This window comes from Pygocentrus nattereri, chromosome 19, assembly GCF_015220715.1.
Source record: "Pygocentrus nattereri isolate fPygNat1 chromosome 19, fPygNat1.pri, whole genome shotgun sequence".
Taxonomy (NCBI): Eukaryota; Metazoa; Chordata; class Actinopteri; order Characiformes; family Serrasalmidae; genus Pygocentrus; species Pygocentrus nattereri.
The window spans coordinates 32,563,099-32,570,597 of NC_051229.1; the positions used below are offsets into that span (position 1 = coordinate 32,563,099).

Genomic DNA, 7,499 nt, shown 5'->3' on the forward strand with positions numbered 1-7,499 from the left:
TGTCTGCGTGCGAGCATGTGTATGTGTGTGTGTGTGTGTGTGTATGTGTGTGTGTGTGTGTGTGTGTGTGTGTGTGTGTGTGTGCTGCTTTAGTAAACAGCAGTACTAAGCCACCCCAAGTGTGCACTGAAGATCAGGATGTTGCGTTTATTACGATTTCAAACAAAATGCTAATGCCATTAAACAAATGAGGTTTAGGCAAATTAGCCGGGAATTTGATATTAGCAGAGCCTATGATATAGGACATCATGATCCGGAGCGTGAGTTGAAGTATCATTCTCCCGGCTTAGGGCCTTCATCACGGCAGCTCTCCAGAGAATATTTGTAATTAGCATCATTTGCCTAATACTTTGGGTTAATTAGAATATTTAATTGAATAGCTGTAATCTTCGGAGATGACTATATTATAATCAAATTAGCGGCCGGGCTGGGGGAAAGCAGCAGACTGCCGGGCTCCTGCCTCGGAAACGCTCCGTGGAAATCTGTCCCAGTACAGCACTCTCCGATATTTAATGGTCCATTTGAACTGAGCCATCAACATTTGATTATTCTTCAAGAAAAAAAAATAAATAAATAGAAAAGTAGAAAAAATGAAAAAGCCAGCAAGTATAACAATGACAATAAGTGGAGAAGAAGTGATAAAAAAGGAAGGGATTGGAGTTCCCATATGGCAGCTCCCCCAGCGAGAGAGCAGAAAACGGCGGAGATGATACCCCTGAGACCGGATGGGGAGGTGCAGGCCCCTCCCTCTGTCCCCATCCTTCCCCCAGTGGCCCACTTCTTTTTAAAAGTGTTAGCACAAGTGACCAAACCAGGCTGTTGTGTGAGGGCTTACTGGGGAACCATTCAGGCAGTATTAGGGACAGATGAATTGATTTTTATAATCAATTACAAAGGGACTCCTAATCCTGTAATGTGTGCTTGGGCCCCATCATCGCATCTTTGAGGGGCTTCTGGACCTGGAGGCCCACTGAGTTAACGTGGATGGAAAATTAAGCTCAGTCACGTGGGCTATGTAGAGTTTTCCCAGTCTTTTTTTCTCCGAAAGCATCTTTCTCTTCGCAGTCATCGCTGCACTTAGCTTGTGTTTGTGTGGCGTATATGATGGGATCATAAACATAGGCCTATGTGCCATAAAGACTACGCACAGAGCCTGTAAATGCACCAAGAAAGCAAAAACAAGAGGCATAAATAGGAGAGAGATAGGGAGGGCGAGGCTCGATCGCTCACATTGTTGTCAGAAGTGAGGAAAACAAACCAATAAAAAGAAAACAGCTAAATATTACAGTGCACTCAACAGCCATAAACAGATGGCGGCTCAATGAAATGAAATTGCGTATACATTGTCTTTGCTTTATGGCTCCGCACTAATTGAAGCCGTTATAACTCCTACCTTTCTGCCATATAATAAAGGGAATTGGTTCATTTGGAGTCAGACACGTTTACACGCCTCTCCTGCCGATGCTGTGTGTCCGGCCGTCAAAACCTTTTGACCCCTCGCAGTGCTCCAGCTGCTGTGGTCTTTTACCGCTTCTGTTTCTTGTACCCACGTTTGTTTGTTCCTGCGGTATCGTCAAAACAAACTCTCATGGCCAATAGGTAGCCATATGCTACCTTTTCAGAAATGAAGGCATCGGAAAGCTTTCCTGAGGCCGTGATCCGATTGCTTTAGCGTTGTACCTGCAGCTGATGTTGTATTAAAATGGTAATGAATAAATGTGGCTGTGGCCTGTGGCGGATGGCTTCATGTACAGAAGGAAGTGATACAAAGTGCATGATTCTGCAGATGTGCTCAGAATTGACCAGAATTGAATCTATACTCCACCCACAAATACATTATTTCTTAGTGATGCTTATACTTACGCAGTGGCAAAGTAAAAAATTCTGGCTCATTTGCTGTTGAGAGAAAGGCACAGCTGGATCTAGTCTTGTGGGGGCCGTAAGCAGGATTTTTTGGGGGTCCTCCCATTTTGCTAGCTGATGTACTGTAAAATTAAAGCCTAACTAAGTAATAATAAAGACTGCAGCAAACTAAATGTAATACAGTTCTAACTGGCTAATTTGACCTGGATTAATTACAGTCTGAACATCCAAACCTGGATTAATTACAGCCTGAGTTTGTGAAGCTGGATGAATCACAGCTTGAGTATCCCAACATAGGTTATTCACAGCATCAATATCTAAATCTGGATTAATCACTGCCTGAATATCCAAACCTGGGTTGATCACAGTCTGAGTATCTAAAACTGGATTAATCACAACCTGAGTATCAAAACCTGGATTAATTACAGTTTAAACATTTAAATCTGGGTTAATCACAGCCTGAGTATCTAAACCTGGATTAATCACAGTCTGAGTATCCAATTAATTACAGCCTAAAAATTTCAATCTTGATTAATCACAGCCTGAAAATCTAAATCTGGACTATTCACCATCTGAGTATCAAAAGATGGACTAATCATAGTTTGACAATCAAACAGTTGAAGTATCTAAATCTGGATTAACCAAAGTCTGACTGTCTAATATGTGGATTAATCACAGCCGGAGTATCTAAACCTGGATTAATCAAAGCCTGAGGATCTAAACCTGGATTAATCACAGTTTGAGTATCTCAACATAGATTATTCATAGCATTAATATGTAAACCTGGATTAATCACTGCTTGCATATCTAAATCTAAATTGATCACAGTCTGAGTATCTAAAACTGTATTAATTATAGTCTGAGTATCTAGACCTGTATTAATCACAGGCTGAGGATTTAAACCTGGATTAATCACAGTTTGAGTATTTAAACCTGTATTAATCACAGCCTGAGGATTTAAACCTGATTAATCATAGCCTGAGGATTTAAACCTAGATTAATCACAGCCTGAGGATTTAAACCTGGATTAATCATAGCCTGAGGATTTAAACCTAGATTAATCACAGCCTGAGGATTTAAACCTGGATTAATCATAATCTATTTAAATTTGGACTACCGGATTATAACAGTGTCATGTTAACATTATTGGTCATTGTCATAAATAGACATAATAATGTTTAATGTATTGACAACTGAAGTCAAGTGAAATTGTTTTTTAAGTAGTCAACCATCATAACATCAAACATTATGACACTACTGGTAATGGTAATATGAGTGTTATATTATTGCCCATAATCTATCATGACAGCATATGACCCATTTATGGCATGGCTGGGTCAGAGTTATGTAGCAGTGGTCAAGTGTTACCAGTGGCACTAAGGCAGGAGAGTCTCTGCACTGATGTTAATTAACGTCTGCGAACAAATAATTTATAAAACTAAATATCCACACATGACCACATACATCAACTACATTCTGTAAATTACATCATTTGGCAGTTAATAATATTATTAGTAATTTAATTGTTGAACATAAGCTGTGTTACAGCAATGAGCCACTTAAGGCTGTGGCTTTCTTAGCCTGTCATGCTTTAACCATAAGAATATCCTTGTAATGTGGTCATTTTGCTTATAATGTGCACAAGCATTCTCTGTGGTTTTGTGGGGCAATATTTTAAAACAATAAAACAGGACTTATTTCAATGTTTTTGACTTGTTTGAATACACATTTAAATAAGGACTCTGAACAAATTGAAAAATGTAACCACTGCAAAAATGTTGCAAAAATATCCTATATCAGTACCAGAACAGTCTCTAAAGTCAGATTTTCCCGTTTGAAGGGTAAGAAAACCCATTTCTTATGATGTATCTTGAAGGTGGGAGGAGCTTTTGAGCTGCCTTGTTTAATTAAATAATTAATTATTTTTTTTGCTTCTTGCTGGACAATGCAGAAAGAAGCCAGATAGCTGATGCAACTGCTAGAAAGCTGAATACCATGAGTTTCTTTATCTCACTGGGATTGGGGGATTCCTAATGGTATGTACATTTTTGTGCAATGCATGTTGGGTATTGTAGTGAGGAAACAATAATGGATGAAAGCACAGCAATGAGCAAAACTGGCAATTCTGTCAAACTGGTCAGACTAAAGAAGGCTGTGATGTGCTAAACATTATGACATAATATAATATAATATAATATAATATAATATAATATAATATAATATAATATAAATATACTGCACTACTTTATAGCTAAAATGAACCTTTCAGGGAAACAAATGGCTAAGATCTGTTTCTATATATGTATGATGAGAAATCACACCTCTTCCTAGGCTGAGCTGCTCTCTTACTTAGAAATGAGATATGCCAGATTTTTGAATCAGTTCACAAAATACAATAATTCAAAGCATAATCACAACTCAAAAAATACATTATTGTTTTAGTCTCTCAGATTCTACATATGACCAATGCACTCTACGTCCATTCAGCTCAGTCACGGCTATGTGGGTAATTTGGAGTACATGCAGGGTCGGCAGTGTTGCTCCTTGTCCCGCAGCCCCCCACGGCGTTTGATTTGCGCTCGCTGAGAGAAGATTCACCCAACACAGAGTCTGTCATTTGCTTCACAATGAACGGGCTGTTACAGTCACAAAGTTATGACCAATTCTGTCGTCCCCTGGGAGCAAATTGCCTCGTGCCAGTTGTACAATCAGGAGAAGGCTGTCGCTTAAGTGCCATTTGCGCTTTTCTTTTTTTCCCTCCCTATTCTGTAAACAAAGAGCTTTTGATTGGCTCTTACCTTAAATGTTTGTTAGTACAGCCGTGATGCTCAACACAAAAGATTAGAGTGAAGCCTGGCCATTATTTTCCACTTCAAATACTGTAAAGAGCTAAAAGCTTTCTATGTTTTAAGTGTCAAAGAATATGCTTCATGCATTAGTACATAATCATTTAAAAAAAAAAAGCCATCATTTGCACATTGTAGAAAGTATAGACAGGATAGTGTTCATAAGGCTACATTATAGCTACAGAAGCTCCTCATGGCAGCTGACATAGACCTACATAAACATTCACAAAATCTTTTTCCTACAGGTGTCATCTGTCGTCAAGGCTGCTTTTCTCAACTTTTGTCAAGTTGACGTATAACAATTTTTACAATGGGTTGTCATCACTTTTATATACAAATTATAAATGATACCTATTGAAATAAGTGTTTATACATGTTTATGTATGTCAGTGTCATTCCAGACTGGTAGCTTGGGTCATGCTACATTGCAACCGTGAAGCTGTCTAGACTGGCCACTGGAGTTACACTACACTGCAGCCATGAAGCGGTCTAGACTGGCCACTGGAGTTTTACTACACTGTAGCCATGAAGTGGTCTAGACTGGCCACTGGAGTTACACTACACTGCAGCCATGAAGCGGTCTAGACTGGCCACTGGAGTTATACTACACTGTAGCCATGAAGTGGTCTAGACTGGCCACTGGAGTTACACTACACTGCAGCCATGAAGCGGTCTAGACTGGCCACTGGAGTTATACTACACTGTAGCCATGAAGCGGTCTAGACTGGCCACTGAAGTTACACTACACTGTAGCCATGAAGCGGTCTAGACTGGCCACTGGATTTACTGCCCGAGCTGGCCGCTGGCGGTGTAGTGCACCAGAGCGATGAATGAAGCTGCCCTACACTGAAGCTTCGAGGCCTCTTGGGCAAAGAGGGATGCTTCCCAGCAGCTAAGGACTCTTTCTGTCTTCCCAAACTGGCTACTTGAGCCACACTACATCGCAGCCACGAGGCTGCCTGGGCTGGCCACTTGTGTGATGCTACACTGTAGCTATGAGGCCTCACAGCCTGGCTCTTCAATTGCTAAGGACAAGCTAAGGGACTTCATACTGTGGTCTGGAAAGGTTTCTGGGAAACTGGTGTAGGTTCTGGTGCATGGTGTGGGTTGTTTTATTATTGATTGTCTATTTTGTTACTATTGTAAAATGCTTTTGGGTTTGAAAAACATGCTATGTAACCTAAATCTACATTTCAAATTGTACTTCAAATGTATGTCATTTGGTAGCAATGAGCTTCAATTACTTTGAATCAAGTCAGATACATTCTTCGATTAAAATAAAGCATACAAAATAACACTTCACATAAACCAAAGCAATAGCTCTCCATAAAATTCAAGTCTACTTCCAGCATTTTCAATTTTTGCAGTCTATCATAAAACACAAGCTGTTACTGAGGTAAGGTGTAAGGTGAAGTAATTGCTCTTAAAAACACTGCAATTGCTGCCATTTGGACACCATTTTTTTAGATTTGGTATTTAACTGGAATTGGCTGTAATGTTCTCTCACATGCAAGACAGTTACCGAATAATTTTATGTCTAGTCTTCATGCTTGGCATTATAGCCAGAGGATGCAGACACCCACAGAGTGGGTCATTTTCTCAGCATTGGCGTTAATTAAAAGGTTGAACATGTTTGTCCGAAAGTTTGTGCCCACAGAAATCTCATGTCCTCATAAACATTTTAATTTTAGATTATATTTGGGCGATTACAGACGATTAAAGCTTCTCTAATTATAGCGAATACTTAATTACCTCAGACTGGCAACGTTCTTAATTTGAAACGTATGGCATCGTCGTGACCACCAGTTGGTATGAATGTTATATGCTTTCACACAAAGCCACAACAAACAATAAGCTTTCTGACTGCTATATTAGTGTTTCCATTCTAAAACAGGTACATATCATTTATGGCTTTATATACTGTATATGAGACACACACACACACACACACACACACACACACCCATACATGACATGCTTACATTGTGGTATGCATTACATATGGCCATGTTTGCATGTGTATATGACGTATGTATATCACATGTCTTGCTGATTTTCTAAGTGAAAGATTAAAATATTTTAACTATGAGCATTTCTCTGATAATTTTTGTGCAGTCTGAGTTTAACATTTTACAAACAAAAGGGGCCTTCATGTAAAATGTGCCATAACATTTTCACAGGCCACATGTAATGCTTTATTGTTTTCCTTAATATGCTAATTGATCAAAGTACAGTAATCGTGCATTACATTTTTTTACGTGTGTTTTTTTCTTTTTGTATGCGAACATATATGTGTATCACATTATACTTGCACTGTTATGAATGATCGGTGAATCTATGAAGGGTTGAATGTACAGAGAGAGAGAGAGAGAGAGAGAGAGAGAGAGAGTTACTGTCCCCATAAGGAAGGTGAAGGTTGGTGGAAGTGGTGATGTGGACAAAGGATGTGGGCTGAGTTTTCTTTAAAAAACAATTGGTATAATGAATAATACAGTATAGCAAAGTGAGGATCCCGTAACTATAGCCGTCTAAGCATTAATAACTCATGACGTTCCTGTGTCGGTGTGTATTGTACTTTTTCTTAAGTATTCATCACCACATCAGAGCAACTTTTTCACAATTTCGTGTGGAAAGAGTACAGAATAGAGGGAAAGTGTCCTCTGTGCTCTGGTGTTATAGCTACTGTTTTCTAGTTAAAAGTTTCCCTCTTGTTCATTCACCTCTCTTACCCTGTACTGTTGGATCAAACTCCCAGCGAAGGGATCAAAAAGCAGGAAAAAAACTGATTTC

General features: G+C 39.2%; 1 long non-coding RNA gene across 1 annotated transcript; it reads left to right on the forward strand.

Moving 5' to 3' along the window:
• The first annotated feature begins 3,813 nt into the window (after positions 1-3,813).
• LOC119261584 lies at positions 3,814-6,798 on the forward strand. The gene is made up of 2 exons (XR_005129067.1): positions 3,814-3,899; positions 5,100-6,798. It is a non-coding gene; the product is annotated as an uncharacterized LOC119261584 (long non-coding RNA).
• The last annotated feature ends 701 nt before the right edge of the window (positions 6,799-7,499 follow it).